Below are 9,130 nucleotides of genomic sequence, written 5' to 3'. Positions count from 1 at the left end.
GAGAGTAACAGAGGCTTGGCGTAAAATGATAGATAGGGATTTGTTGTTGTAGTTGTGGTGTTATGGAGTTGGGTTTGTGTTGTTGCTGCTGCGGAGAGCTGGAACCATCAAGGAGGCGATGTGGTTGTGGCTGTGGCAGTAGTTTCTGGATTTTGGAAAGGGAGTTTACTAACTGTGAAGTGACCGGGTGGAGGGTGAGATCAAAATGAAAGCACCGATGTTACGGTTTAACAATAAGATTGTCAATTTTTCGTATTCGAGCTAGGAAAGAGATCCAGAAGTTATAGGGAGAAGATTGATTTTCTTTGAATATATTGCTTGTCCATTTCCATGGTCATAGCACTAATTTATAAACGTCTCGAGACAATCTGTTTCCTAAGAATAAGGATTGGCCAACACTTAGCATTCATCCAAAGCCTTCAATAACATTTGCTAAATATATAATAGGACTAAGATATATATATTTTGTAAGTTAATACCTAATGCATAACCTAATATGATATGTGGGCTAGTATATGTAGTACATATTTCCTATCGCTATGTTTGCATATGTTTTCTTTGAGTAATTAGAGAATATTGAAAATAAGTGAATACACTTTTATGGGAAACATGTTGATAATTCTTATGCGCAGTTGATCAAGTATTAGCTAATGGAAAAAAAGCAAGTAATTCCTTTGTGATATTGCAAATGAGCAAATTATTCTTCTATGGAAAAAAAAATTGCAATTTATCTCTCCGTATTTTTAAAATGCAGCAATTCACCCTCTAATATTTACTTCCCTGTCGAATGAGATAAATTGCTTATCTTAAAAAAACACAAAGGATAAATTGCTATTATTTTTGTGTAAGCAGTTAATTTCCAGTAAACATTACATCAAACCCATTAACTAAACAGTTTGTATGTCATGGATTAAGATCGATTTATATGGTTTAAGAGTAAACTACTCATGAGAATTGGGATTTTGTTAAACGTTGATGCCTAAAGTAACATATAAGCCTATATAGTTAAGATACACATTTGCCACGGTATTTTATTTTTTGCCACAACATTTAAATGTGGGAATAAATTATATTTCTTATAGTAAAAGTTATAAAAAGAAAAATATGCTTCTTAATGTTATATGTTGCCCCTATTTTCACAATTAAATTACAAAAAATAAAAAAAATAAGTATTTGATTTTTGGTATCCGATTAGTTAGGTATCAGATTTTGGGTAACAAATTAATCGATGTTCGATTTTATCAAGTTTATACCGAGAACCAAAGCACTATACTACCCAATTAGTCAGGTAGCCTATTTCAAGTACTTGATTTTATCAAGTCTGTATTGGATACCAAAATATATTACCTGATAAAATAAATACCCAATCCAAAAATCCAAAGCCCAAAAATCTCGATCCATTCCCATTCCTAATAGGTTGCGATCTAGAGAATCGACCTCGTCACAGATTGCTAATTCCTCCAAGATCAAGTATTGGGTCCCTGAGAATGAAACAAGAACAATGAGCTCGTCGGACACGTCCCCGACAACGACCCTCCAACGCTCAAGTTAGGTAGATCGAGGTAAAAGTATGCAATCACAAAGTTCGATCTAAAGGAATGTGGAACAGTTACCTCCAATTATGGCTTCTGGATCTATTTATAAAGCACAGCTGGATACTGTTAACTGGGCGACATGGCCTTATCCTACTAGCTAGCGTCCATGATCGGACGGCTACTGTTGCCCGGGTCTTCAAAGGCAGAGTTGGATCCGGGTCAGATCCTTTCCAACCCATCCGATAGAAGAGGCGCGGATCCAAAGTGAAAAGACTGTAATACCCTTAATGAAGGGTGTTTTCGGTATTTTCCAACATATTTTACCAGATACCAATCATTATTCCCTCACTTATTCAAAGTGCAATTCATTGCCCTTGAAGAAGTAGAACGGTCGCGTCCGTCGATCTCGCCCGTAGGGCATACACGTGTCAGTATCTCGTCAGTCTGTTTGTGGCGCGCTTCCCAAAAAAGAGATCCTATAAATATGCCTTTCATTCAAATGGTTTCACTTACCCCACTTACGAGATTCAGCGATCAGTGCTCCCAACTTTGAGTTCGCTTATGATCTGCAGCTTCCAGAGCCATCCTGTTATAAGGTACGATGTCCTCTAGCTTCAGTTCAAATTCTGGTTCCAGCTCTGGCTCAAGGTCGTCCGCGACCCCCTCTAGATCTGCACATGCATCTGTTTTAACATCTCCTAGAGTAGCTAAGAAGCCCCAAAAACTTAAAACTCCTCTTGATAAGCAAGTCGGGCCCTCTACTCTTGAGAAGTTCCAAGATAGGATGGCTAGAAATCCTTGAGAAGCCATAGTTTGCAGTGTCAAAACCCCTATTTGCAAGATTAGGGAAAAATACTATATACCTCTTGAATACGAAATTATTATTCCTAGGGCTTTCAATCGCATGCATCATCCTCCCCCAGGTTGCTGTGCTTTTTCTATTAAACATTTCGATGCCTGATTGAGGCTCCCTTTAGCTCCCTCTCTATCTGCTATCTTGAATAAGCTAAAGATTTGCCCTATGCAGATATCTCCCAATTCCATTTCTCATATTATTTTTTTTATCATAATAATGAAATTTTTGGGCACCAAGCCCAGTTTTGATCATTTCTGGAGCCTGTATTCCTTCACCACCTCCAAACGGTCTGGAGATAGAGGCTTTTTCTATCTCGTTGCCAAGCCAGATTGTAGATATCTAGACACTTTAAAATCAAACGTAGGGTCTTGGGGTGATAGATTCATTTTTGTTCGACCTCCACCCGGTATAACTTGGCCTTTTAAACTGGAATAGAGTAAATACAAACTAGTTCCTAAGATAAGTGAAGGGGGGCTGGAGGGCGATCAAATAAATAGCTTGACGTCCTATAAGTATGACCCTAAGAAGCTACTCACTGAGAAAGTGTTGCGACTGGTTCGACTATCTCCAGCACCCCTCCACATTGAAGAGTATTTAGGTGACCTCTCTTATCCGATGTTGACGTATTTCCTTGTTCTTCTGTTCGAATTTACTCACTAGACCCCTTGATCTTGCAGATAATATAGTTATGAATTCCTGCTTTGCTTTGCGGTTGAAAGCGGCAGAGAATAAGGCCAAGGGAAAGCAGATCGTCTCTTCTGCTGATCCCTCTTCGACCCCAACTGCAGCTCAATCCCCTTCTCGTGCTCCTGTCCCTGCCAGTCCTGCTGTCGTTTGGAGTCCCACTCTCAACAATCCCATTCAAGTCGACAGTGAAGAAACCCCCCCCCCTTACATGGATACAATTCTGAAGATTTGGAGCTGAATCTGGATGACGATCTGAGCGAAGGTCGGAGGGAAGACCTCAGTGAAAAACTCGTCCGTAAAAGTGAAGGGACAAATTCGAAGAAAAGGAAGCGGGCTTCACACAAACAGCAAGAGAAGGCGAAGGACAAGGGACCTGTAGAGCCTTTGGAATCCTCGAAGTCTTCACAGTCTAGCCTACCTGGTCTAAACCGGTGGGCGAAATCAATGAACAGGATGGCTAAGGAAGCTGCAGACAAGCTTGAGTAGCAAGATGAGCATGATCGGTATCTGCGATTAGAGCGACTTTCTGCCTGCTGGGAAGAGATGAGAGGAGAACTGAAGGGCAAGCAATCTCATGCATCCGAACTAAAGGGAGATCGCCTCGTTCCAAAGTGGAACATCTCCACTTCTAGTTCTGTTATTTTCACAGAGCCTGGAGAGGACTCCTGGGATATATATGACTCCGGAATTCTTCCTCGTGACCAAGGATCCCTGGTGATGAATACTCCAACCCGGATAGAAGAATACGGTGCTCACGCTTTAATGCAGGTAACCTGTTGTGTTCTTGGTCGTAATGTTGATACTTGTTTTACCTCTTGGTCGTAATGTTGATACTTGGTTTACCTCCTAGTTCTGACCGTTATTGTAGGAGGCCACTTTCCTCCGAGGCCTATCCATGAAGTGCACGAGTTATCGGTGGAATCACATGGTATCTGATAAGAAAGTGAAAGATCTTTCACCTCAGCTAGCCGAGAGGGATAGAATGGATCGAGTTCATGTCGAGGAGATGCAGACCCTGGCCGAGAAAATTCAAAAATTGAAAGATCAACTCTCAGCAGCTGACAAGGCCAAGGAGATTGCGCTGTCAGAGGGGCGAAAAGAAGGATTCGAGGCGGGCAGAGAGGTCGAGCTGGTAGAAGGCCACAAGCAGGGATTGGAAGAAGGCAAAGCTGGTGGGATCACCTTGGAGGAACATCATCAAGCTATGACCAGTTCGCGTATACCCACTGTTCGCAATTTTTTGAAGTCTGACATGTTCAAGACTGTTGTTGAGATCAAATCTGCTGATTTCTTCACCAAGGGCTACAAAACATGTGAGGCTCAGCTTGAGAAACTTGGTGGCTTTTCAGAGTCTTTTGATCGTAGCCAGATGGATATCACACTAAATGGACTCCAGACCTATCCTGATGAACCTACTCTCGAGGATGATGACTTTGTAGCTCTACGGGACAAGATAGAACCTGATCCTTGATGCGGTTCTTTGAATTTTTATAACCTGGGGTCCAATGTGTTTGAACTTTTGTAATTCTTTGAGCTTTTGTAACTCTTGATAATGATATATTTGAACTCATGTAATTTAGGGTGCTGACCTTGAGGGGCATAATTTTTTATGTAACCCTCTTCTAGCCAAACTCTTCTTGAGATCGGTCTTTTTATGGCCCAATCGAATGTCTTTTGCCATATCATACATCTCGCAGATGGGGTCATTTATATAATCTCTCTCCAGATCGTGCTTTATAGAGTAGTCTTTAGTTGGCATGGAGAGTGCATCTTTTTCAGGTCGCACTTTATTAGATGCCTCTTTTTCAGTTGGCATGTGGAGTGCATCTTTTTCAAATCGCACTTTATTGGATGCCTCTTTTTCAGTTGGCATGTGGAGTGCATCTTTTTCAGATCGCACTTTATTGGATGCCTCTTTTACAATTGGCATGTGGGTTCTCGATCAGGAATGCTGGTTAATAGCAATTTAACATACAGAAAAACGCACATAAGTTTTTGGATTGGTTTATTATTTAACTGAACTTAGCTTTTCTAAAGCATAAAAATATGGTCGGCCTTTTTCAGGCACCAAGGTAAGAACTATTGGCCTTTCACATGCACAAAAATACAACCCTCTTATCCTCTGAACAGTTGGCGGCCTTTCACAGGCACAAAAGTGCGACTTCCTTCTTCAAACGGTTGATGGCCTTTCACAGGCACAAGAATGCGACTTCCTTCTTCTAACAGTTGATGGCCTTTTACAGGCACAAGAATGCGACCTCCTTCTTCAAACAGTTGATGGCCTTTTACAGGCACAAGAATGCGACCTCCTTCTTCAAACAGTTGATGGCCTTTCACAGGCACAAGAATGCGACCTCCCACTCCTATGTGTAAATTTTTTTCAAATTCTAGATATTCCATGGTCGCGGCAAGTTCCGTCCCTGCATGTCTTGCAGCTTGTACGTACCTTTTTTCCTGATCTCAATCACTTTGTACGGTCCATCCCATGGTGGATCCAATTTACCCACGTATTTCGAGGCCTCAACCTACTTTAAGATGAGATCTCCTACCTGCAGCTGCCTTGGTCGAATTCTTCGATCATGGTTTTTCATCATTAACCCCTTGTGGTGCAGGATTCTGGCGTAGGCTGCATCCCTCTTCTCTTCGATCATCGTGAGATCAAAGCCCCGTTCGTCCTGGTTGGACTCGGGGTCGTATATTGCGACCCGTTGGGACTCCTCGCCAATTTCTACAGGAATTATAGCTTCTGTACCGTATACGAAACAGAATGGAGTCTCACTAGTCGCCATTCGCAGTGTTGTGCGGTAGGCCCATAAAACTCCCGGCAGCTCATCAACCCACGATCCTTTGTTCTCAAGGCGCGTCTTTAAGTGCTGGAAGATCGTTCTATTAGTCACCTCTGTCTGCCCGTTAGCTTGCGGGTTCGCGACCGCCGTGAAGTGTTGCGCGATCTTGAGTTCCTTGCACCATTAGGTGATCTTTCTCCCCTGAAATTTGGTTCCATTGACAGAAATTAAAATTCTTGGTATCCCAAACCTGCATATGATGTTTTTCTAAATGAAGTGGATGACTTCTTTCTCAGATATCTTTGATACGGCTTCAACTTCGATCCATTTAGAGAAATACTCAACTGTTACGATAATGAATTTCTTTTGTGCTTGTGCTGGGGGAAATGGTCCCACGATGTCTATCCCCTATTGGTCGAACGGGCATGCTATTTTGATCGGCTCAATGGAGGTCGCCGGCTAGTGTATCAGGTATGCATACCTTTGACAGCTCTCGCACTTTTTCACCAGGTCTTTAGAATCCTTTACTAGCATTGGCCAGAAATATCCCTATCGTATGATTTTCTGGGCTAGCGACCTTGCACCTGAATGGTTCCCGCAGCTCCCTTCGTGGATCTCCCTCATCATGTATTGAGCTCTCTCTTCATCCAGACATTTCAGGAGAGGTCCATCAATCTCTTGACAATCTCTCTGTAGGATGTCATTGTTTTCTCTCTCGTCTCATAGGTTCCTTCAACCTGTAATGCGACCAGCTGGGAGTCCATAAAAACTTCTAGATCTCTAGCTCCAGCTTCGTACACCAGTTCCAATCCCAGAATAAGTGATTCATATTCAGCTTCGTTATTGGTGACAGGAAAGGATAGGCGAGCTGCTACTTCGATCTGCAACTCCTTGGGTCCTTGGATCAATATACCTGGTTAGCATTTGATGATCCGTCCACGTGTAGCATCCATTTGCAACTATGCCCTTCCACAGTCCGGGGCAATTCAGAATCACTAGATAGCTCTATTACAAAATCTGCCAGCACTTGAGCTTTCTGAGCGATCCTGGGCTGATAGTCAACGTCGTATTGTCCCAATTCGACGACCCACTTGATTAACCTCCCGAAAGCTTCAGGTCACAACATCACGTGTTTTAGGGGATGATTCATCAGTACTACCACTTTATGCGATTGAAAATAAGGTCGCAACTTTCGAGCTGTGATGACCAAGGTGAGTGCCAGCTTCTCCATCACCGAATACCTTAACTCTACACCCTAGAGCATTTTGCTGATATAGTATATTGGATTCTGGTTTCCCCCTTCATCCCGCACTAATACGGAGCTGACCGCGTTCTTTGATACAACTAAGTATAAAAATAGTGTTTCTCCTTCTTTTGGGTTAGCTAGCAAGGGGAGTTTTGTCAAATATTCTTTTAATTCTCGCAGGGCTTTCTCGCACTCCTCACCCTACCCGAAGTTCTTAGCTTTTCTCAAGACTTTAAAGAAAGGGAAGCTTCTGTCTGCTGATCACAAAATAAACCTACTAAAGGAGGCAATTTTCCCCGTCAACTTCTGTACGTCCTTGATCGTGGATGGTGATCGTAAGTCCATAATGGCCTGAATCTTCTCAGGGTTAGCTTCAATTCCTCGTTCGCTGACCATGTATCCCAAAAATTTTCTGCCCCCTACTCCAAAGGTGCATTTATCCGGATTCAGCTTCATCCCGTACGACTTCATTATGCTGAAGGCTTGTTCGAGATGCTCGAGATGATCTTGCGACCTCCTGCTCTTGACCAGCATATCATCGACATAAACTTCCACGGTTTTCCCAAGCAAATCGCCAAACATCCGTTCACCAACCGTTGGTAGGTCGCACCTGCATTCTTCAGACCGAAAGGCATCATGTTATAACACTAAATGCCTTTGTTAGTAATGAATGAGGTCTTATCTCTGTCTTCTTCGGCCATGTGAATCTGGTGATATCCTTGGTAGGCATCCATCATGGAGAACATTTCGAACCTCGCTGTTGAATCTACCATGACGTCGATCCTAGGCAAGGGATACGGGTCCTTCGGACAGGCTTTATTCAAGTCTGTAAAATCTACACACATGCGCCATTTCTCGGAGGATTTGGGGACAAGCAGTACGTTAGAAAGCCAATCAGTGTATTGAACTTCGGATACATACCCGACCTTGAGTAGCTTGTCGACCTCCTGCCTGATGATCTCATTTTTGTCGGTCCCGAACAACCTCTTCTTCTGCTGCACCGATCGGACTGCAGGATCCACATTTAACCTATGCACAATTATTTCTGGGCTGATCCCCGTAAAATCTGATGGACTCCAAGCAAACATTTCCACATTCCTTTTTAGAAATTCGATCATGGTCATCTCTCCATCTCCCATGTTCGCTCCTATTCTGGTGGTTTTTACTTGCTCGCTTGGTACAAGCTGCATAGCCTTGTATTCATTGCTGGGTTTCAAGTGCTCAGCTTCATATGGTCGAGGTTCAGTGTCCTCCCTAACCTTTCTTTTCTTTTGGCCGGACTCCCCCTTCAGCGATAAGTTGTAACATTTTCTGGCCACTTTATGGTCGCAAGCCACTTCCCCTATTCCATTCTCCGTGGGGAATTTCATCTTCATGTGATACGTGGAGATGATCGCTCGAAATGAGTTCAGGCCCGATCTACCAAGAATTACGTTGTAAGCAAATGGGGTATCGACCACTAAAAATTTTACCATCAGCTTCTTGCGTTTAGGTTCTTCTCCAATGGACACTGGTAATTCGATCATGCCCAGCGACGCCAGTTCACTTCCTCTGAATTCGACGAGTGGAGTCTTTACCGGTTCCATTCGAGCATTTTCTAACCCCATCTTATCAACCACACTTTTGAATATGATATCCGTCGAGCTCCCACTATCTATTAGTACTTTGTGAACAATGAAATTCGCGATCTCCAGCTTGATGACCATAGGGTCGTTCATGATCCCACTATCCTCCGGCTTATCTGAGTTGTCAAAAGAAATTGCTTCTTCTTCTTTTACTTTCAGCACAAATTCTCTTTCTCTGCTGGAGCCTAAAGTTCTGGCACACCTCTTACGAGTTCTACTTGCATCTCCAGCGCTCGATCCCCCTACGATGGTGTAGATGACTCCCTTGGTTGGCGCATTGCTTCTGTTCGCGGGGGTTTTATCTGCTTTTGCAGGTCCGGGGTTACGATCTCTACTCCTCGATCGACTTCTCCTCACTTCATTCTTTCATGTTTTACACCCACCCAGAATCCGAT

This window comes from Sesamum indicum, linkage group LG4, assembly GCF_000512975.1.
Source record: "Sesamum indicum cultivar Zhongzhi No. 13 linkage group LG4, S_indicum_v1.0, whole genome shotgun sequence".
Lineage (NCBI taxonomy): Eukaryota > Viridiplantae > Streptophyta > Magnoliopsida > Lamiales > Pedaliaceae > Sesamum > Sesamum indicum.
This window is presented reverse-complemented; position numbering follows the sequence as displayed.